General features: G+C 35.0%; 1 protein-coding gene and 1 non-coding gene across 12 annotated transcripts in view; one reads left to right on the top strand and one right to left on the bottom strand.

Annotated features, from left to right (window-relative positions):
• Window positions 1–25,175, bottom strand: part of LOC105213669 (dystrophin, isoforms A/C/F/G/H) — a 397,492-nt gene that overhangs the window by 94,064 nt on the left and 278,253 nt on the right. The gene's annotated exons all lie outside the window — the stretch shown is intronic.
• Trnaa-agc (transfer RNA alanine (anticodon AGC)) lies at window positions 9,798–9,870 on the top strand. Its single transcript has one exon. It is a non-coding gene; the product is annotated as a tRNA-Ala (tRNA).

Here is a 25,175-nt window from a genome sequence, read left to right as displayed (position 1 = left end):
TCATGTTAATCCATAGCATCTGACTTCTTGTGACTACCAATTCTATACATAACAACTGTAACTAAAGGTTTAAGCATTCTCTGAAAAACTGTTGAGAGGTGATACTTCCAAGTTCTTACTGGTTTCAGTAGTGGATATTTGTGATTCACTATTCTTTGTGGACATTTATGTTCTCATGCTTATCGCAATGATTTTCAAAAGCAGCTAGAAATATTTTTTAAAGTATTTGTAAAATGCTTCATGACTAGATTTATGCAACGTAGAAAAGTTAAAATTACGTAAAAGCATCCAAGTTCATCGGAGAATTCATAGAAGAAAATTGAAAAGTTATTTGTGACGCAAATATTTAAGGCAGCTTGCTGTGGCTATCACTTGACAAAGAGCACCTAAGGATAGCGATAAAAATATAATAATTTTAATAATACCAACAATAAAGAGAAAATGTTGATGATTAACGGTTTAATAAAGTCTTTGTATTGTTCAGAATATTTTTCTTTAATTACTTGAAGTAAAATAGGCGTTTCAAATAATGTTTAAAGTTGTTTGCGAAAAATGTAATTCTTCATATTTAAATATTGTAAGTTAAGTAATGAGTTAAATTTGTATAAAAAATATTTTGTTTGAAATCAATTTAATTGAACATAATTGAACAACATATTTACACAGATACACCAGTTAAGCGTAGATAAACACTTAAAATATTTTCTATAATTTTTTTGTTATAATATTTTATTTAATAAATTATTTTATATTTTTTTTATGCTTTCATTAAGTTTTATTAATAAATAAATGTTTTTGTTTGTCTATTTTGTAAATTAAATTTATTTTTTTCACGATTTTCATTTAAAGCTCATAAAGTGTAACACGAGCTCAGACCAATAAACGCCAATAAAGTTTGGCGACTCGTTGACTTTTCACAGCTGCTCATGTTGGCCACCAAACCAAAACAATAAAAACAAAAAAAAATTACCCACACACTCACAGTCGGCAAATGTTAAGTAAATTAAATGCGCAGTAATTCGCTGACCTTGTTTTTGTAATGTGATATACAAATATTTATATTTGCCATTTCTACTTTTATTCTACACAAAAAACAAACAACACTTAAGCTCACTGAATATTTTTTCATGTGTGCAACACCAAACAATGAACTTGGCACTGAATGTGTGGCAAAATAAGTGAAGAAATTTTTATATTTTTTTTTTTACTTTTGCTTGTTGATTTTTAACACTTCTGCAATGTACACGAAACCAAAATTAGTTGCTGTAAGTACCTTACACTTTGTTGATATATGATATACGAGTATGTTTATGCATACATACACACAGTTGTATGCGTGTGTGTGTGTTTACTTTAGTACTTAAGCACTTGGAAATTTGCATATTTTTGATGAAAAACCGCCAACCAACGATTGGCTGTGTGTGTGCGTGTAAATCGTTAATGGCAGCGCACTTAAGTCGGCTGAGCTTACAGAAAAAGCAACAACAAAATGTTTATAAACATTTTGCAACACCACTTTGGCGTACACATGTGCACTGGCAAAGGCGTCTCTTCACATGTGAAAATTGTTACAGTTCGTTGTAAATTTTTAGCACTTTGTTGTATTTAGTATTTTCACAATAATTGTTGTTGCTGGCTTTTTGTGGCATACATACATTTGTATATGTATATGTGTGAAATGCGCTGGTTTGATTGAATGCTGCACTCCAGTGATTTTCATGCATGAGAGAGTGTGTGTTACTACACAACCCAAATTGATTTGAATATACATAAAGCCAATGTTTTTTACGACAAAAAAAAATTGTATTATTTATTTCAAAATAAATATTGTACTGCACTAACAAATTGATTTGATAATATTTTGGATTTTTTTTTAGGCAAACAAATACTTTTGAATTTGATTATACAAGTCTATACGTTTTATACCAGTTGTTCGATTCGCTAATTTCCTAAGTGTGGCTAAATGTAGACAGTTATCAACAGTTAGAGATTACATAGAAAGTGTTGGTATGTGCATTTCTCTACGTTTAAAATAATTCAGAAGTAAAACATAAAATGTTTTGTAGATTAAAACTTCATAAGTAGCTACTTTATATGAAAGATACTTTTGTATCTCAAAGATATTTTCGTCAAATTGCTGTTAAACTGAAAATATTAGAATGGTTTACAATCGGGTTTCTTAAATTTGTTAAAAAAGTTTGTATCTCAAAGAAACATTTTTGGAAAAATAAAGTTAGCATTTGGTAGCATATTCTATATTAATTATAGAAGAATTGCAGAAAAGTAGCCTCGCTCACTTTCCCGTATGCAGAACTCATGGGATTGTCGCGCTCCTGGTGAACGCTAAGTTCGCTACCAATGGCGCAAATGGTAGCCAATAGAACCTACTAGGTGAAAAAAATAAACTTGAACTAAACAAATGTGTTTCAGTGATCACTAAGACACATAAATATGTATTTCAGATCTATCTATAGAGAAGTAAAAAACTTTTCAGTAGACTGTGACCTCTATGAACAAATCCCAAAGAACTGATATTGTTAATCTTCATAGTTATATAAAATTCGTCCGTACGTGTATATGTCTCTAAACTCCTCCTAAACGGCTGGACCGATTTGAATGAATTTTTTTGTGTGTCTTCAACTGGATTCGACAATGGTTTGTAGTCACCATTCGGTCCAATTTAAATAGTGCATCTAATTAGTTTTAAATTTGTAAAATATAATGTAAAATAAAATGTAAAATTTGTCAATGTTTTATTCTCGCCAAAAATAGATAGCGCCATTGTTACTGTATAGAAACCGCGTTAAGGTGTATACAATTGTTTTCGATTGGGAAATGCTTTATTATTGGATGTCGCTACTGTCGGTGTACCAAATCTTCAATCCAATTATATAAAAGCTGTAATTGATTGGTGACTTCTCTGCTCGATATCTTTGGGCGCTGCTCGCCTGTCAAAAATTTTACACGTGAAAGCAACAACAAGGTGAACTCGTTCGGAATAACTGCTTTAATCGGGGTTAATTCGAGAGTTATCTCAGTTAACTCCGTTTGCTAACTCCCATTTAATCCTCAAAGTTTTAGAGAGTTAGTGGGAGTTCGTGGCATTTTCGTTGGCAACATTGTTAAACATGGCCGCTTTTTATCTATTGTGAATAAACATATGCAATACTGACAGCTGTTTTTCAATTAAATATAAACAAAAACATTAGCATGCTAATTTTTTCTAAAATGGAAGTTCTATTAATAACGTATTTTGCTTTCTATCCAATTTTATTTCACCAAAATGGAAATATTATTGTCAATCAGCTGTTATGGGAGTTTATAACTCGCTTTGCTGCCGTCTGTCACCCACAAAAGCTGACAGCTATTAATTCCATTTTTTCCAACACAACAAAAAATCCTTGTTTTAATATCATAATTTCAGACCCGACGTTTGTCGGGTCCCTTAGTTATTTATAAACTTTTATAATAATTTTACTGTTTATATATTTGTAATTTCTAATTTGCAATCAATCACTGGCGCATGCATTTCGAAATCAAACCCACATCAGCTTTCTAGGGAATATAACACACATTTTTTTTACAAAAAGATACTTTTGTATCTCAGAGACATTATTTAAAATTCCGCACTCCGCCAACGGTTTACGATCGTTTTACGATTTTAACACAATTTCTGCTAATTTCACATGCAAAAATCAATGCGTCTTACATAAACACATATTTACATACATATGTATGTATATATGTATGTATGTACAGACGTGCGCAAAACAATTTCCATGCAGTTTAGCTAAATGCCAACTTCCTGTCGCCTGCAACGCACTCACTCACTTGCTGTGCGCTTTATTAATAAAATGCGCACGACATTTGCGTGCGGCATGCATTTTTTGTGTTTTTATTGTTGCTGTTGTGTTTTTTCTGTTTTGTCTCATAAATAGGCAGCAATTTGAGTTTCGTTGCGTATTGAAATGAGGCGACTGCGTGACATTTTTCTATTTATTTTCACATTTCACACTGAGGAATTCACGACATTAATTTGGTATTTTGCACGCGTTTGTGCGTTTCTTGTTTATTATTAGTGCACTTTCTTGTTGTTGTTGTTGTGTTTTTATTTAAAAAACTTTAACATAAACACATTCGCATATGTACGAAATATATATTTTTACCGGCACTCAAAATTGCTGTCAAGCTTCTTCAGCTCCAATGCACGACGCCACACGCGTATATATGTACAACAACGACAATAAACAATGCGCCACCGACGGTCTAGGCCTACCTAGCACTGTGTGTAATTGCGACTGAAGCGAACCGAACGCCACTGAAAGCGAATGAAAACTGTCTGACTGAATGACTGACTGAACTCGAGCGTAATGTGCGCGTATTGGCCAAGCAGCAGCGCGTTGACTGTGGCAAGCGGCAGCGCAACGCACGCACACACACACATTACAAGCAGCCAGCGCACGTGCGTGTGTGTGTGTGAACACAAATAAACTCAACACACTCGCGCCACATGTTGCTACAGTTCTCAGTCAACAACGCGGCGTTGAGTCATGTTGCTGGTGTTTGTTGTTGTTGTTGGCCTTTCCTTTGTGCCGGTTTTTTTCATGCTTCCCAAGCAGTTCCAGCCTGTACTCACATCACATGCGGTCGCTGTACGACGCTAACTGCGCCGTAGACGCTGTCGGCGCTGCCGCTACTTGTTGCCGCGCTTCGCTGATCAGTCAGTCACTTACCGTACACATTTCTGTGGCTGTGTGTGTGTGTGTGCTTGTTTGTCTTTTGGTTTGTTTATGTTTTTTGTCGCTTCTCTTGTTTTGCTTTGTCTTTCGTTGACGTTTTCGCTTTTCATGTTCTTTTTTATTGACTCTTTCGCCTTTTTATTGAATTCTTTCGGCTTTACTCACAACAACTGCGCGCTTGTGCCTGGCCTTTGTGCGCTTACACATTTACATATAGAAATTTGCTTCAGTAGTCAGTGAAATTTGTAAGTAGTCTTGTTTTGCATTGTTGTTGTTGTTGTCAGCATGAGTGCAATAGCCGAGTGTAGTGTCGTTGAGTGGCTTGGAGTGTCGCGTTGAGTGCTCGAGTCGCTGCAGTGAGTGTCTTGCTTGCTACTTGTTTTTGTTTTTGTTGTATCGTATGGCGATCAGCAGTCAGCAAGCATTCAGCAGCTACTCAACAATTTTTGACTTACGACCCTTTTGCTGCCGATAGCATGAGTTTTCTACTTAAGCTAACAATATTAACATGTGTAATACCTACATATTTACATACAGACAGAAGTGTATATATATATGGAAGATATGTATGTAACGCCAACTGCTGATCGCTCACAATGCGCTTGGCGCCCATACAAATTCATCAGGCTTTTCAATTAAGCAAAAATATTTTTATGATTGTCGTATACAATTTTAATTGAGTCGCTGCTTGACCTCTCACCCTTGAGATTTCATATGTTTCTCTCATTTCGATTGAAGCTTGATTGATACAATGAATTTGTTAGGGGCGATTATTAGTGGAGACTACATGTGTACATATGTATGTAAATATTTATGTTTTTATGTAAGTGCATGAAATCTGTAAATAACTGCAGTCGAAATTCCAACCTCGCATCTCCATAATTCCAACTGTTGAATTGGCAATAGAATTCAAATTTCATACAAATTAACTTCCGTAACTCGGAAGTATCTCTAACTTGAAGTTTTTTCTGGATTATGACGATTCGAGTTAACTATATGTACTAAAAAAGGAACGATTAAGTTCGATCGTTCGATCTCTCACATTCTTGTTACCACCCCCTTAACGAAATCAACAGTACGACGGTCGACTAGTAGACGATTATAATAGATAATTATCGAGTAGTTGAATTAAAGGAAAATAGACTAGGCCTTGTATGACGATCACGTAAATTGAATTCGGATGTTTATCGTCTTCGAAGGCAGACCGAGCTGTACAACTGTTCGGTTACGTAACCAGAATGGACCCTGATAAGAAAACTCATCTTTTTTCCAGTAATCCACCTGTAATGTTTTCTTAAGTGTCCAGTTTCACTGTGAAATGAAAGGCCGTTTGGAAATGAAATACGAATGCAAATACTGAATTGTTGGTATTATCATTTACATTTCCTTCAGAGTAATATTTTACAGTTTATGCTCATTGTTTCGGGGGCAGTTATCACTAATCAGAACACTTAAGTCCATTCAACTAACAAACTTTTCGCTGAGTATAACCCAAGTGTTGTATGGAAGGACCAATTTTTGTAGGAAAATATCAATCAAAGATGTATTGCATTTAAAATAGATTTCTTTTGATTTCGTTTAATTTGTTTGATATTTGTAATGAGCAGTCGAAACAATGTTTCGGACATATTTTGGTGAAGTTCTGTGGCTTTGAAGTGGTCCTGGTGGGTTCTCTTTACATAATTATATGTATAAAGCAATCACTTTCAGTAAATCAGGAGTCTATCAGAAAACCAATTTTATCACAGCTGAAAGTAATATTTTTTCTAAAATTCAACATAACCTAAAATAATCAAGAGATTAATAAAATATGTAAATTCCACAAGAATTCGTAAATCCTTCTTCTCCTTGTATTATTCACATTCTGTGCTACTATAGTCATTAAAAACCAACTTCACTAACAAAAAACAACAACTAAAGAATGTAGCGTCTATTCAACGCTAGTCTAATTTGAATTTTATGATAACAAAAAAGCAAGATAGACGACAAAATCATAATAAAAATAGAGAAATTAGTATTTGCAACATTCACTGTTTGTATTCCGCTATTTGTATTGGCTGGTATTTGCAACATTTGCATGCCAACAGCAATGTTGCAACATTTATAGCGAGTAACACCTACTCACGCTGTAGCCAACGCTCGAACCATAAATTTGCAGCATGTTAAATATGCGCATAAAACTGCCATGAAGATGAAGACAATTACAACCATAACAACAACAACAACAACATTAAAGTGGTATAAATGTATTGGTATCGCATAGACTGCGAGATAGACAGACAACGATACCGTTACTATAGTGTTGCAAGTAAATAGTATTTGCGATACTTTAAGTGCACACAACCGGAGTGAAGGCGTTGCCAGAACACCACCCATTGTGCAAGCAGCGGTACTAGCGGCGGCAAATACCTAACGGATAAGGATAGCTTATCGTAGGTAAAGGAAACAAGAAATCGAGTATGACTGTTGCCAAGTGGTTGGAAATGATGGGAAATATTAAATGGATATAAAAGAGCGCGATTGGGGAGTGCTAAAGAATACTTAAGAATAATGATATCACATTAAATTTATAATAAAATAATAAAAATAGGTTAATATTTAATTATCTCTTAAAATCCTCTCTTAAGTTGGATTTTTGAACAAGCTTTCCATATTTACTCAGAGGCTTTCTAGGTATAGGTTTTAAACCTAAAGATTAGCAAAATATGAAGGTAATAAGAATATCTTGAAATCCTCTCTGAAGAACTTAACCCTTAAATGCATGCAGTGAGCTACAAAATGGAGACTTCCGACCACTTCTTCTGAAAGCTGTCATTTTTAAATAACGGTTAGCATCTATGTAACCTACTATGAGTAAACCAAACTGCGATACAGATTAATTTGATCGAATTACGAAGCCTTAATTGCCTTAAATCACATGTACCATATATGGTATGCCATGCATTTAAGGGTTAAACAATTTAAATATTTTTCTTGAATCTGTTAGGACATATATTTTAAAAAATATATTTTAAAGTTCTTATGTTATGGTTCGTTATATCATATATACATATATATTCCTTTTCATATGCTTTTACCTGTATTAGCATTATTTACCGTTGTTCAACAAGTGAAAATGTCATATCTCGCAGTTTATTTAGTATTCTCAGTGAGTTGCTGTGGCTATTTTTAGTTTGCGGCAACAGTGTAGGCCACTTGGCGGTGAAATATGTTAACGCCGCCACGAAGAACGTGCAACATGGGCAAGTAGACACAGCAGCAGATATAAAAAAACAACTAATACAAAGTCACGCATATGAAGGTAAGTACAGTGAAGAGAAAAATAAATGCAGAACTTGTAAATTTTATGATTTTTAAGAATTATTAATAACAAATTAAATATAGTCAACGAATTCCCAAAGAAACATAGTGAAAGTGGATTCAACTCGAAAATCGAAAAAAATATGAATTTTAAAACTAAAAATGTAAAATAAACTGATTTGCGTTTGTGCTTCTAAGATGCAAGACGAGATATTTTTACTCACCACTGCATCTTTTTAAACACCCACACACACACACTATAGCACAGCAGGCCTATGCATCGGTTGGCCGCATTGCCAGCTTTGACAGCCAAAGTCCACATTGTGTTGGCGGTTTTTGCTTTTAGCTGCAGTGGCAAACCGATTATGTGACCAATGCTTTTTGGCAGCGTTTCGGCGCCGCACTTTTTTCGACATAAAACAAAGAAAACATTTTTTATTATTTTCTGCATTTTGGTATCTACAGCACTGCAATTCTTCGCCTTGGAAATTTAATGTGGAAAAAATTCACACTTGTGGTCGCTTATGTTCATGTGTTTGTATTTGTTGCCGAAAAAATATTTTTCTTTTTGCTCTCCAAGCTCGTGCCAACGCTATTAGCCTGTGATATCAGCGTGGTCATCGGTGTTGTTGCAGTGAAAAGTGATTTATGCGCCTCCGAATAACTTTGGGGTTGAATTGTGGTAAATTGCTCAGAGCCCTCATTGATGCTAAATAAATATGTATGGTTGTGGGTGTCTGTAGAAATATGTAACTAAGTGGTGGCAGACGCCTAATTGCAGATATTATCTATTAACCAAGTTCATTTGTTAAGTGATTTTGAAGAAAGAATCTGGCTTTTGTAAGAAAAAAAAATAGAAAATTTAAGGGGAATGTTTTAGTGATCTCATTTGGTGAAGAAATGTAGTTAAATATATAGTTTTGAAAAATTTTAATTGATGGTGTAGCTTTTTTGGAACTGTTGCATTTAAATCCTTTATGTATTTTCTCATTAAAATACACATAATTTAAATTATAAAATTTAAATTATAATAATATAATTTTATGTGTTTCCTCAAATACTTTAAATAAACAAAATAATAAATATTGTTAATTCTCAATTAATCAACAATAAACACTTAGTTTTCTAAGAAATATAAAGAATTCCGAACTGTTTCAAAAGTACTATAGTATAAAGGTACTTATATAAAATATCACACATTTATCTTCCATGAACACCATCCGTTTCTAATTAATTTATTTTTCACCTCAAACACAACTGAAAATCTCACCTCGAAAAATTAAAAGTGCACAAGTCTCTGAGTGGTTTCGCTCCAGACTATTATCAACCAAAGACACAAACCTAGTCACAGTATTTGCTAACTCTTCTACACATTAGCCACAAATAAGCAGAGAAAGTCAGTGAGGGCATGTTTAGCAACATGTTCATCAATAAATTAGACACAGTGAACTAATTCATATCAAATGTAAAAAAATATATTAAATTGGATGAAAAATACTTTTTGTTAAAAATAAATAAATACAAAATGAAGAAGAAATTGTTATATTGAATTAGATTTCGTTTATAAATAGCATATACATGATGCGCATGTTTTTGTATGTAAGCTGGCTCACGGTCGCGTTTGTGTTGCATTACTTGCATTTTAATTGAGTGTACAATCACAATGCAAATTAGTAACGGTATATGCTTTGTATTTTCGTAAAATTTGACATTCGTTTCGAAAATAGCGTTAGCAAGGTAATTCCGGGTATTTATAACGGGGATGTAGCTCAGATGGTAGAGCGCTCGCTTAGCATGTGAGAGGTACGGGGATCGATGCCCCGCATCTCCAAAATTGATCTTTTCTGTTTTATTTTTCCATGGAAATAAAATTTTAAAATATTTCATAGTATTTTGCGGTTATAGTAGAAATTTTCCTGCACCTCCCTTGTACTTCTGTGACGGTTTTGGAGCAAGATTTTATGGAAATATCCCTAAAATGTTTTGGAAACCTGTAGGACTATTGCATAATATTACTATTGCAATAGTAATAAACGACTTAATGTAACTCAATAACAATCACCTCACCCGACTAATCCGATTCCAGTTAAAATTGAGCTAATTTTACATAAAGGTTTTCCAAAATGTTAGGAATTATTTTAAAACCAACTGCAACGCGCATAAAATGGCTCTCAAGAGTCGTTACCTTCAGGAACTTTCTTATACAATCCAAAAATGGAGAAAATCGAATTATAACCACGCCCACCTTACATACAAAGGTTAGAAGAGAAGAGCTGCACTCAAAATGGGATACAAAATTTTAAATCGTCGTAGCTCCGCCCATTTATGGGTCAAAAACCATATCTCCGAAACTGCTCGACCAATTTTAATAAAATTAGTTCATAATATATTCCTGGGAAGCTGATATGTCGTGAAAATCGGTTCACAACCACGGCTTCTTGCAATATTCCATAACTTTGAAGCCGATCTGAATCGTTTACTTTACAATATATAAAGTAAGCACTAGTGAAGATATCGGAACAGAACTTTGCATAAATACTGCATTTATAGTGTGGCATCGCCCTTTTAAAAATCGTCGAAATCGGCCCATAAGTTGTCAAGGACCCTTATATCGAACATGAGGACCTCGGTACTTCTAATACATTTTTTAACGAAAGTATAGGTAAGTCTCTCAAATATTTGAATGTAGTTCAGAGGGACTCTTTTTACTAATAGTATGGCTCAGTGGCAAAAAGAGTTGAATTAGGTCCATGAATTAGCCAGCCCCCATATACTATATATACTGATTTTCGTTTTCTAATGGAGTTTATGTCGGATATGTCGGGTCAAATATGTATTATATTAATAAAATTAAATAAATAAATTACGAGAGTATAAAATGTTTGGTTACACCCGAACTTAAGCATTCCTTACGCGTTTTAAATTGTATTTTTATTCTATGATTATTTTTTCAAATATAAATTCGGAAAACCGCCAAGGTTCACTGACATATAACAAAAGAATTTTATTTACCTTTCACTCAATGTATATATACACATTAATATATTATACTTTTCACTTTCCATAGAAAAGATTATATACATGCATTAGTACCTATATAAATGGCAATTAAGTGCAGCAGTGAAGCGCATATAAACCTTTAATTGAATGCAATTAAACTTCAGCTTAAATAAACATTTGAAATACACCATTCGCGTTATACAATTGCTTAATTTATATAAATATTAGTACGTTTTTACACATAAGAGTTGAAACTGGCGTCAGCTAAATTATTTGAGCAAAAGTTTTAAATAGAATTTAATTGGCAAACAGCATTTGCAATGAATGTTAGATGAAGAGCGAAGAGAACTACAGTTTAGAACATGTGATACAAAATAGAAATAGCACAGTGCTAGTTAGAATTGCAAAACAGTAGATATACGAACTTATTCTCACAAAAACTTCACTCTCCGACTTCGCTGGTAAATCTGTAATTTAAAATATTTTATATAAAAATGCAAGGCTCAGCCCAATTATCCATATTTGCACTGTATAAACACCGAGTATGCCGCTTGTAAGCAAAATGCAGCACCGCCTTTGTCAACTTCAATGGCAATGCATTCCAGCAGCAATTATTAAATGGTCAAATAGGCTTGGAACTTTTATTATTGGTCACTTTGTCAACAGCAGTTGCAAAAGCTGCATGTTCACCTACGGCGGGCAAATAACAAAGGTTGCGTATACGCCAGGGTGTACATTCGACGATTCGAATCGGCTTGTTAGGCGACTGCAGGACAATGCTAGGTGAAAGGTTGCCATTTGTGCGTGTGTGTGCGAATGCATGTGAAAGAGTGAATGTGCAAACTGCAGTAACAACATTACAATGAAATACAATGCGATTTTATTGAATATGGCACGAAAATAATTTGTATTTGCCGCTTGGGAAATCAGATGATTGCCATCAGCAAAAATACATACGCGCACACACATATACACACTAAAAGTAAATACGATGATAAAGCAACAAATAGACAGCGCCCATTGGCCAATAATGCGGCGAGACCGGCGGCTAGCCGATCGCTAGTGGTCGGTCGGAGCGAGGATGGCAGACTAACTGGTTGCAATCGGTGTGGCAAGGTTGTTGCAAGGATGAGTTGTGTGCCGCTGAAGGGCAGTAAAACACTTTACGCCTTCACTTGGAATGAAATTATAAAACGAAAATGTTGTTGTGGCAATTACTGGCAGCAGTAAACGTTCGTGCAGCAACAGTGGGCCAAAGCAGCAGCTGTGCGACAATTCATCGCTGTCATTTATGTGGCTGCCTGCGAAATTGCTAATGTTGCTGTCCATTCACAGCAACTATATGTATCACAATTCGCCATTGTTGTTATTGCATTCACCGAGTTGTCAACACACCAGCCACCGCAGTGTATTTGTGTAGCTGTTTGCCATTGTTTTCGTTGGCCATTTAAACGCAACCACAGATGTCACCGCAATTTGTGCAACTCGCAGCAAACATTTGCCGATTGCTCAGTGGCAGCTCCGTTGGCTGTGGCAACAATAAAACATTCGCCACTGCGTTTACAGGGAAATTTTACGTTTTTATTTGTTATTTGCCTTCCTTTTACAGTTATTTTCGCAAATTGTTATCAAATATTTGTGTATGTGGCAACCATGATATAGGCAAATATGTTGCCACATATTGGCAGCAAGCATTGCACATTGCACAAACGTTCAATGCAATGTTGCCAAAAGCAGCTCGCTATTAACAACAACGTAACATAACGGTACACAAAAAATACGTTCGTCACAATGTTGTTGCAGCATTGCAAGCAACAATTGCAGCCATTTGCAGTATGCAATACCGAACCTGCCTTTAGTTTGCACAGTGCGCAACAAAGAATTATTTAGACGATTTTCACATGGCATGCGCCCATTGTTATTGTTGCCGTTATGCGGTTTTCTTATTCGACAGTTTTTTTTGTTGTTGTTGCTTTCGCTATTTCTGTGTACCTTTCAGATTTCGTAATTTATTTGTTAGCGTTGTCAACGCGACATTTAATTATAATCATGAGATGCATGCTCCTACGCCCGCCAGTTCTGGAGACTTCGTTCTTCTATGTGCAACTTTGAAAGGGATTTGGCATTAATTGCATTTATTTTAATTGTTTTCGTAGTAATAGTTCTTTGGTGCATTTGTGTATTTCTGATTGCATAACAGGTACGAAAAGTTGAATAAATAGAAGGAAAAGGGAAACCAGATTTTGATGAGGCGTCTGCTTTCACGACAGTCAGCTCTACAAAACCGCAGTGGACTCGGATTTTTATCCATGCAAGGACGAACTCTGAATAATTGCCTTCAGAAAAATAGTTTCTCCGTTTAGATATTGAAAACCATGACCCCTTTGTGGGTTAGATAGAATCAGAAGTTCTTTAGTGATGATCCGAAGTCGTTGTTGTGATAGCAAACCAGGTAGTCATTTATATAGACTTTGCCATCTGAAAATCGGTGGGCACCTATTTTGATAGTTAAAGAATTTGTAAGGGATTTTCCGAATAAATTGCTGACGAATGATATTTTTTTCATTAAGCTCTCTTTTAGAACTTTAGAGCTTACTCAACATATGTACATTCAAATATTCTTAACGAAAGATAAGGTAAGACGGCTTATTCAGCATCAACATCTCCAAAAAAGTCAGTCTCGAGATCCAACGCAGAATCACGCTAACAGCTGTCACTTTGGACTGAGTAGGCAATTGAAAATTAAAGTCCTCTCTTGACGGATTAAAACCAAACTCTACAAGTTGCTCATTATTCCCGTCCTGCTTTTTGGTGCAGAAGCGTGGACGAAGTCGACATGAGACGGTACTAGCAGTTTTCGAGGGAAATGTTTTACAGAAGTTTATGGTCCATTGAATATTGGCAAGGACGAATACTGCAAAGGATGATGGAAGAATGATGATCTCATCATCGAGCTACACATTGACTTACTTCAGCGAATAAAAAGACAGCGGCTATGCTGGCTAGGTCAGAGAAGGACCTCCACTCCGTTGGAAAGACCAGGTGGGAAACGACCTGGCTTGTCGTGGTATTTCCAATTGGCGCGTAAGCGGTGTCTACGCAAAATATATACATATATATATTTACCTTAATAATAATAATAATCCGGATATATGTATATATATTCTATAGATCTTCAGCTTACGTTACAAAATTTGATGTATAAGAAACAACAGAGTAACTAAAATGCGGAAGGTAGAAATACTAGAGATGTATTCAGTTCGACCGACTTATATCATTATCTTGTGATACCATTAATATCTACTACAATATATAGTTAATCATAAACTGCTGACGAAGTATCATTTCTCTTTTCGCCCAATAAATAGTATTCATAATCGTTTTTTGACACCCACATCACTGAAGTCACTGTTGAGTTGCCAATAATTTTCTCTATAAAATTGAAAGAACCGTTCATATTATTGTGGAAACTCAAGGGAAAGTCATATAGTTCAACAAGCTCTCGTTCAGAGTGAGTAGTCAAAGTAAGATTAAAGTCCTTTACGAAAAATAATTAATTCTTATGAACTTCTCATCGCACATCAACTTATAATTATGGGAGTATACAAAGATTCTGAAAGAAATGTTTAAACCTTTTGGGTGTTGGATTTGATAAATATAGTGAGTGCCAAATTATAATCTTTCTGGAAGAAATTGGAAAAGGAGCCTATCTCTCAGTGAAATAAAAGTGGAAGAAGAAATATAATTAGTAGATGTAAGCCAACTTGGTCTATGTTCATTTAAAGGTCAATTGATTGCATATTTTTCTAGCTAGCTTACCTGTAACAGCGTGTTTCAGAGGCTAATAAACCCGTGACAATATTGTCACATTGAATATCGGACGTCAATTATAAATTCAAGAAAATAAATTTCGTATCCAACAAATATTAACAAAGATAATAATCTTGCTTATGATATTGAAAGTTTTGTCTGTGTTGAGTATACTTTTGTCAATCGCGTATACAAAAATATCGTTAATTGGATCTCTAATAAGATTATATATAAGAAACAAACATATTCCTTTTAATGCAATGTCATCAGTTCACTGAAAGAAAATAATTGAAAGAGCTAATAAAAATGGAAGCAAGCACACGTACTGAGATTGCACAAGAGTAGCACTATCGGACAAAAGGAGTAAGTAAGAGGCCCCAGGAATGCAGTATTGACAATGGAAGGCATTTACTCCAACAAACTAATTTTCATGCTACTATAAATGTCTATATGGACCAGAGAATAAAATGCGTGTTGTTGCGGAAAGTTATGCTGCCATGAAATCCGTCGTTCGAACATAAAGAATGCAATAACACTGTTGCAACAATGAACGTCTCAAGAGCGACATAAAAAATGCAGGTAAATGCTACAAAGGAAGTGCAAGGTGGAAAGGAGGGATAAAGCAAAGAGATTTTAAATATAAAAATGCACAAATCCATTGCCAATAGGCAAAATGGCGGACACGAGAAAGGAAATACAAATAGCGTACAAAATAAACCGGAAAACTAAGCGCAAAAGAGAGCCAAACGAATGGTTGGCTGAGTGTACGCTGAATGCAAAATGAAAGCGCGTTGTATTTTGCGGATATAAAAAATTAAAAAAAAAAATGAAATTACAAAAATAACAAATATGCAGAAAGCAGTTAAATGTATTGTGGAAAGCAATGAAAAGTAGTTGTTATTTTATGCTTTTTTCTATTTCTTTTTTTTTATAATCCACAAAAGGCCTATTTATCTTGCCTCGAATCGAGCGGCAACAAAATGTTGCACACTTAATGCGCTATTGCTCGCCTATAAAAGGCTTTTGTGCTGCCGCCAAACTACAAATGCATTTCACTTGTGCATTGAGTTGGCTAGAGTTTCGATGCAGGTCAGAGGTTAAGTGGCTAACAGCGCTACTACACAATGCTGTTGCTGTGGCCGTTTGGTCGGCTTTAATGCGCTTGCACAAAGCATACTTTGCGGCGCATAAAGCATGGTGGCATTACGACTGTTCCTTTGGAAAGGCGCTTTTGATATTTTGTAAATATTTATTTATAGCGTTATTTGCGCCGAAATTATTATTTTGTGTTGAGAAAATCGCATAAAATTTACTGTTATTGCAACAAATTGAGGAAAGGAATGCAATTTGTCTTGCGTTGCCGTATAAAAGAACAAATGTTGCATATTTATTAAATGTGATTTTAAGGATTTCTTTAATACGGCAAGCGCTTCTAAATCACTGAGACTGAAGCTTTTAAAGCTATTTATTTAATTTACTTACACATTTTAAATATTTACTGCTATTTCAAATATAAATAAGTAAATTAAAGTGCTGTAGACTGCTTTATAGTAAATATATACATATATACTCAATAGGCAGCTCAGTTCAGTTAAATTGGTTTTAATATGAATATGTATTCCGTTTTAATTGCGTATAAGTTATATTATTTTCATTTAAATTCATTCAATCATTGGATACCCTGAAACTCATTCATATAATTATTAAATATCATTATAAATGACATTAAATTAAATTAAATTATTGCTTTTTCCCCCTCTTTCTCTCTCATTCTCTCCATTAGAGCCTTGTATAATTGTACAAATAACACTTAAGGATATAAAATGATTAAATATTATTTAATCGTAAATTGCTTTTACTAAAATTATCTAAATGCAACTCACTTGAATCCCCGTTGTTGTGGTTGTAATTGAAAACAACTTACCTGAAAAGATAAGAATTATGTAGAATTAAAGTCAAACAATACAAACCAAATAATAATAGCTAAACTAAGCATATAAGCGCTTCAAAGTACAGTTATTTGCATTTGTGAAAATATCAATAAATGATTTGCTGTTAATTATAGTGGCGTAGTATGATTTATTGTTGATGTATTGACTAATTGTTATTAATGATCCAGTGCATTTAAATACAAACAATATCAACAATAAATATAATATATAATATATATTAATTATGCTCAGAAAATGCAACGGTGCTATAGATGCGTCGTAGTTAAGGAGTTATACATATTGGAGAAATAATAAAATGTCTTAGTTCAACTTATCCTTCTCCATCCACAGACTAATTTTTAGTAGCACTTTGAAATATATTAATTTTCAATCGGTTAATGAATCCCATGAAAGTAATAATACTGCATTATACAGTTTCCGTTATGTTTAATATGTTGAGTTGCCATTTCAGAAAATCGTCAATTTCAGGTACAATTAAATCACTTCAAAGTTTCGCGGAAACAATAGTTCGAATGTGTTGAAAGATTGATCAGAGTTTCTTTCCTAGATTATGTCTTTATATTAAGCACAAGTCATTTTGATAATTAATCATTTTCGAAAACAAATAACTGGGCCGGACCTGGACTATAAGCTAACCAGACGGTCATATTTTTGACGTCACAATCAAAACAAAATTATTCATTTTGAAAAAATATCCGATATTATCAGATTGTAGAGTCAGATCTAGATTAAGATCTAGTACTCTTCTTATATTTAAATTAGACTGCGCGCCGAAATGTAGACAACACTTTTTTTTTGGAATTTCTACTGTGCATATCTATTCATAACTTTATTCCACTCATATGTTAAATAAAGTTTCCATAATAAATCAAAGTTTTCCTTTAAATACCGTTATCCTTACAAAATATTGCTCAAAATATATTCGCTTGTAAGTAAGTAAGTATAAGTTTAATGCAGTCTTACAGGCATAAATAGAATTTCTTTGTAAAACTTTTAATTTAATTTACGCTTTACACAGTATTCCGCTTAAATATTGTATACATGTACCGACACATACATATAAATTATGTATGGCCTTCGGCTCCACATTTAATGCTATTTAAGCTGCACAGCCAAAGTATTTCACCACCACATGCACAGGCACTATATTTACCGTTACTAAGTACATTTTCAGTCTATTTCACTATTTTCTTTGGCAAAAAGCACTTTTCATTGGCCTTTTTGAGCTCATAATTCTTGACCTTAACGGGCAGTTTCGCCCTTCAAACATCAATATACAATCGAAATGACCAACCGAAATGCTCAACGTAAATGTGTCGAGTGTGTCCCCGCCGGTGCAGGGGGTGGTGGATGGTACGCAGTGAGAATATCGAGCAAAGCTTTGGCTGGCACAAAATGTTCACTGAAGCCCCGAGATTGCTGGAAATCCAATGTACTTGTATTTCATCCGTTTATTATAGAATGTGTTTGTGTGTGTTGCATGGAAGGAAATTGCTACTTTGTGGCAAAATGCGCGTTCGGTACAAATAAATAAACGCTTTTGTTGTTGTTGCGCACACAAATAACTGTAAATATATATGTATATGCGTTTGTGGTTATGTGTTTCGACCCTCGGGCGGTCAGTCAGTGTAGCAATTTTGCCATAAATACATTTGTGGCAAGTGCTTAAGCAGAGGCGGCATTCAATAACAACTAGGTTGTAGCGGGTGAGGTCGGCTCATAATATTTCTTTATTGTATACACATCTATGTATGTATGCATGTGTGTGTGTGTGTGTGGAATGTCTGCTGCTCGAAGCCATCCAAATCCAAATGACTGTCCAGTTATACTTAACCGCCTGCCAATCGTCTATTCAACAGCGGACTTAGCCGATTGCTTTTGGTTCGCCATAATAAATCGTGTTGGATTTATGTCGGCTCTCAGAGCAGACAGTTAATATGTAAGTGCCAGTGATTTTACCACTAGCTTTCGTTATTTCTGTGTTGACGGTGTGATCCGATTCTTTTTTATTTGCACAGGGGTGGGAGATTTAAGCATAAATGGCTTTATATTTTATAAACATTATACTTTTTGCATTAAAAAATATAAAACTGCTGCATTTATATATTTTTATAACCATTAAAGCGATTTAGAGTTGCCGGAAATTTTGTTTGGAGGACACAAGTTCACAAAAAATTAAATTATCATTAATATGTGCAACGGAAATGAAAAGTTAATTAATTTATTTAAATAAATAAAAATAAGAAGTATGTAAAGGGTTTTTATAAAAGCGCTATAAAAACGGTTTGGGATATAAATGAAATTAGTGAAAGTACATTCGATGCATGACCACGGGCACGCTTGCAGAAGTCCAGGCGCTAAACACAATTTTCGACAGTTTTCAAGCATAAATTGACCGATCCTGCTGAAATTTCACTTTCGATATTCGTACGAAGTTCATCAATCATCGCAGGCTTGTTGGAATAGACCATAGACTTGAACTAGGCCCACAGGAAATAGTCTAACTGCGTTAAATCTTACGACCGTGGCGGCCAATTGACTGAGATATTTCGTGAGATTACACGTTCTCCAAACTTGGATTTGGAACCACATATTGTCCAAGTTCACATCCAAAACTATTCGGTTATCATTGAGCGGTAGCGATTCTTATTCATAGTAACGTGCCGGTCTTGATCTTCATGGAAGAAGTACGGCCCGATGACGCCGCTGGCCAATAAACCGCACCAAACCGTACTTTTTTCGGGATGCCTTGACCAATAACGCATATTTTGCTTATTAACGAAGACATTCAGCCAGAATGAGTCTCATCGCTGCGTAGAACGTAACGCTCTTAGGGTTGAGGCCACTGACTCCGAATTTCGGTAGTTAATTTTAATTTCGACTGGTTGATGGATCGTATATCTTTCCGTGAGGAAATGGCAAACCTAACTGAGGAGAAATGTCAAAAGAGCGGTAAAAATATCAATAAGGCATCGTTTGCTGTCCCTATCGGTATACTTTTGTAGTGTCAATAATGAAAACCCTTTATATAAGGATATTATGTACATGAATTTTTTACTTTTCACATCGATTTCGATCATTATTTCGTTTATTATAACATACTAAAAATAGAGTCTTCATTGCTTATTGAAAACTTTTAGTAATATTATTAATGATAACAAATAGTTTTCTACATATGTATATTGTAATTTTCAAACAGATGGCAACCCTACTTAATATTTTCATACATATATTTTCGTATGCCTGTTTAGTTTGTTGTTGTTGTTTGTTGTACATTTTATTATATTTCTATAATTATATTGAATTTATTGATTTTCAGAAGGTGGCAACCCTACATAAAATTTTTGCGACAGATTTTTTTTTCATACCAGAAAGATATTGTAATATTTATAATACTTTACTGCTTCAATTGATTTGAAAAATAGTTTAAACAGGTGGCAACTCTTGCGAAAATTATTCTCAGTTGGTATTTCCAGCACCAGAAAGCCCATTTACCACTGTTCATTCAGTTTTCTGTGATAATATCGGTAGATTGTATTTATAGTATATGATTTGTGGCATGTATACTCGTATAATATCAATAATATATATTAGAATATCAAATGTACATACAACAACCCATACTCAACCATACTCCCAAATTGCTTTGAAATCTTTTATGAGATACCTGTTCTGTGTTCTTTTTATGATATTTCTCAAACCTGAACAGGGTTATCTATGAGGAGTCAGTTGAAAATACTGCAAGATTCATTTGGTCGAGTTGTGTTTGTCGGTGAAAAAGTCTCTGTCCACTCAACACTTTCTTCACAAATATTTGATTTTTGACGATTTTGAAACGATTCGTTGATATGAAGTGACCAAAATATTTTATTATACGTGACTGTGTTGCCATATTTTTCGAAATTCGCATTGCTCTTAGCTTTTTATTTGTATTTTATGTAAGCCCTTACGTGTCTGTCATTCTACTACGCTTCTACTTTCAATTTCTTCTCTTATCGCCGCACTTCAACCGCCTTTTCTGCGAGTTTTTATAGTTTATGCTTCGAGTTCACTACAAAAACGAGAGGGTTACAACATTTACGAACCACTTCACTTTCCACTCCGCCACACTTCTAAGACGCGCATGCTACTGTTGCGATGGCTTAAGGTGAAGTGGGCGAGAACACTCGAAGAATGGCGGCGCACGACAACAGCATTTCGACGATTTGCAACATTTTTATGAAGGCAAGTATGAAGTTTCTTCAATTTGCTCACCATTTCATTTCTTTAGCTGGCTTTGTTGGCATTTCTTTCCTCTTTTACAGTTACTTTGTGCAGCAGCAGAACACTTTTTGTCACAACTTTGAATGTTACTTCTGCAAGTGAGCCCAAATCGAGCTTGAGTTGCCGATTTCCATCTATGTGTGCGTGTGTGCTTCTGTATGGATGCGCGTGTGGGTGTGTCTGGCGTTGCGTTTTATAGCTTTGAAGAATTCACTTTTGTATTTCTGCCACAACAAAAGCGTCGATGCATTGGTGGCAGAAGACAAAGGCGACGTGGGTGGAGGGGGAGATTGCACATACACACTTCCTTCCGTTCTTGCCATAAAATGTTTCAATGTTGTATTGTTGTTGTTTTTTCTACAGTTGTGTAGTAAAAGGCCGCAAGCAGTCTGTGACTTCATTTCGACTGACGCTTTCTATAAAGTTTGTCCAGGGAGCGGGTGCTGAGGGGGTGTGGCTTGTGTGTCATAAACTATGCATAAATGCACACAAAGTTCTTGCCACTGTCACTATTGTGTTTATACACACACACTCACACACAGATACACATATGTGACTTTGTTTTGTTGTTGTTATTACTATTGATGGCACATTGTAACACGAAATGTTTGTTGTCGGCGCTGTTTTCACTCCTTTTACATGTAAGCTGTGCTGTTCGCTTTTAACGTTTTATACTCACACACACATTTAACGGTTTTTTCCATTTCGCCTGTTGCCAATGTTTTGTTAGCATTTCGTTGTTGTTGTTGTTATTTTTCCTACTCCTTTTCGGTTAACAACACACCTAACAATGTTGTTGCCTCACTCTTGTTGTTGTTGCCTCACTCTTGTTGTTTTTTGCAACATTATTATTATTGTTGTTGTTATTATTATTATTGTGTTCTTTTGGTACTATCACATTTATGTTTGTGTGTTATTGTTTTCCCTCTCGACATTGTTTGCCTTTTGCAACTGTTACAAATGTTGCATGTAAAAAGCTTTTTTATCTCAAAACACATCACATACTTGCCATATTACAGTTGTTGTTTTTGTTTTTGTTAACATTCATTTTTTTGCCTTGACTTGTAAATATATTTTTAAGCGTATGTAAAACATTTAATAAAACCGAATTAGCGGTTAAACGATTTTGTTTTGTGATAGCATGGGGTCATTGGGAACCAAGGGTGTACAAAAACATGCAACGGGTGTAAAATATGTGTTTTTGTTGTAGATTTCAATCTAAAAAATATTGCAAAATTTTAAAAATAGCTTGAACCATTTCAAAACCTTTAGGAGACAATGAGCGGGAGGATTGGGGGTAAAGCGGATCCGATTTCAGCCAAGTTTTCCATATATTGCTGGAAACAGTTGCAGATACTATGTTAATGACAGAATTGTGAGCTCAGTACTCTAACAAGAAATCATTTTATGGCAAGTTTAGACTACGTCTCGAAATTAGAACCTTGAAATCAACACCTCATTTGCACTGTAACCTTCTGTCAAATTTTAAAAGCTTTCAAAAAAAGTGTCGAAAGCATTCTAAAATTACTGAGCAAAGTTCTTTTCAGCAAACGTTGTAGAAGTAAGCCGACGTCCATATATTCCTGGAAACTGTAAGAATTGTGATACATTATGTATTCTAGCATGAAATCATTTTATGGGAGACTTAAACTCCGGCTCGAACTTTGCACCTAGAAATGAAAGCCTCATTTGCAATATACCCTTGTCTGGCAATTTTTAAAAGCTTTGCTTGGTAAAATCTTTCCGAAAGCTTGAAAAAGTTTCCGGAAACTTGCGGAAAGCTTTTCAAAATTACTTATTAAAGTTCTGGTAAAGTGGTCTTTATCAGAAACTTTATAAGTAGCTTGGGACCTATTTAATGCACTGTAAACCATTTCAGATAAAATGTATGTGCTATAACTAAGATCGAAAGCGCGGTGTTCAGATATAAGATCACTTTATTAAAATATTGGATTGTGACAAATAAGCTAAGTAATTGCCTAAATTCTTGTTCTGTCAATTTTAATGTTGATAGCATTTCACTCTCTTCAGAATGCAATTTTACATTTGGTATTTGAAAGATTTATATCAAAACTAGTTTCGATCGAAACAAATAAAATGTTTTTCAAAATAACTGTATTTCATAATAACTATGACTTCAGTGGGGTAAATACTATTGAGAATATTGAAGTTTTTAAGGCTGAGCCTTTTAGAACCTAACTCTAAGCTCTTAGAGCTGAGTGAGCTACTAAAATTTTCTCTGAACGAATTAACTTTATTCTAAAAACTATACGTAGTCGATTTCTATACGACGATGTAGGGCTCTTAGTACCGAACTTGAGTAAAGGAGAATAATAACATGCAGCCGTTTCTGTGTCAATTCGGCAGAAATTCAAAACATTTTGCAAATGTTTTCTGCCACCACAACAACAGCAACAATATCTTCAAAAAGCTCAGAAGATGTGCCCAACCGTTTGCAATCATTGTCATCCAGCACCAAATCTCCAACTTGTTATTTAACAACATACCAATCAAAACTCTTCACCGCAAACCTAGTCATTCGAAGCCACTTCGCCACAAGCTTCATTCAAAATAACTGTATTCAAGAGTAAGTAAGAGATTATATGTATGTGTACCTAAAAGTACTCAGCACTGACTGAGCGCTTCAATTGCAATTCAGCCGACCAAGCAACACTGACCGGTACTTAAAAGCCGACTACTGCGAACACAACACAGGAAGCTAGTATTGCTGTTTTCCTTGCTTCGCTCCGCCATTCATTAGTTAACTGACTACCTTTGCAGCCATAGAGTTTTACAACTCTATTGCAAACTCTCTCTAACTGCGCTGCGAGCCTACTTCGTTCATGCAACAACATCTAATGCGCTGCTGGGCGCAATATCAGACTTCACTCCATGCAGTTCATCCATTTCTGCAACTTTTCCTTTCGTGCAACTTGCTCTTATTGCTTGCTTTGTGGAATGCCAGAAGTGTTGTGTGCTGTGTTTTTATGGCTTTGTGGCATTCTATTGCTCATTTCCAGTGTACATGTGTGTGTGTGTGCACTTCGAGTACATAGTTGCGGCAATAAAAATTGTTTGTGTTGGCAACTCTAACTTGTCATGTCGATGCGGTTGTTTACAAATAGCTGAAATATTTGTTAATTTCTCGAGAAATTTGCTTCGCCAAAACGTCACTAAAATCTCTAAGTTAAATGGAGTGACTTAAGACTTTTACAGTTGAATAGAAATTAGAAAAGTTGATTGGTAGCTTGCAACTTTGAAGCTTTATAGACTAAGAAGTACGCTTTGTACGTTTTGTTTATTTACTGGAATATATAAATTAAATAAAACTATAATATTTTGAAAATTTGTCTGGAAGGTTTGTAGAGTAAGCTAAAAGCTTAATAAAAGCTTTTGATTATGTAAAATAGTTTTTCGGTTAGTACCGAGTCTGCTTCGGTTCTGAATCCAACTCAAAGTCGACGACTGTGTCCAAGCGATGGGTTTCTACTAATTTAAGTTCTGATGAAACCTTCTGGAAAATTTTTGATATAAAAAAGCATCTCCTCAAAGCTCCGGAAGTTAGATCTTTTTGTCTCTTAGGAAAAATTTATTGAAACGCACCACAAAAATAAGCAAAAACTCCGCTAAAATTATACCCTTCAAACATCGATTCCATTCTCGTCCTCGTAATTGCTTGCATTAATATTTGATTTTCCACTACTTTCCACCGCAAAACATTCAACCAACAGAGTGTCCTGTTGACAAATTAAATATTCAAAACGTTTTGCTTCCTTGATTGTGTATTTTACGCCATGCTGCATTTAATGTTATTAAAAACTTTTGCATACTTTCGAGCGCCCATACTGTTATGCCAACTGCTGTTCGCTTGCTTATTTTGTGGTTGTAAAATTTTCACTTTTTCCATGCAGAACGTCGCATCCTGCCACGTCGTCGTTTTTAACATAATTATCTCTTTGGCAGTACACACCAGCGGTTGTCCTTCCAGCCCGCAGACTACATGTGTTGCCCTTCAGCCAGCCATTTTCATTGCCGCATAGTTTTTAGTTTTCAATTATCACAATCATTATGACCATTATCTCTTCCCCTTCGCCTCTTGCGGGCCAACAAC

The sequence above is a fragment of the Zeugodacus cucurbitae genome, chromosome 2, assembly GCF_028554725.1.
Source record: "Zeugodacus cucurbitae isolate PBARC_wt_2022May chromosome 2, idZeuCucr1.2, whole genome shotgun sequence".
Classification (NCBI taxonomy): domain Eukaryota; kingdom Metazoa; phylum Arthropoda; class Insecta; order Diptera; family Tephritidae; genus Zeugodacus; species Zeugodacus cucurbitae.
Note: the sequence above shows the minus strand (reverse complement) of the source record. Positions and strands in the feature narration are given on the sequence as shown.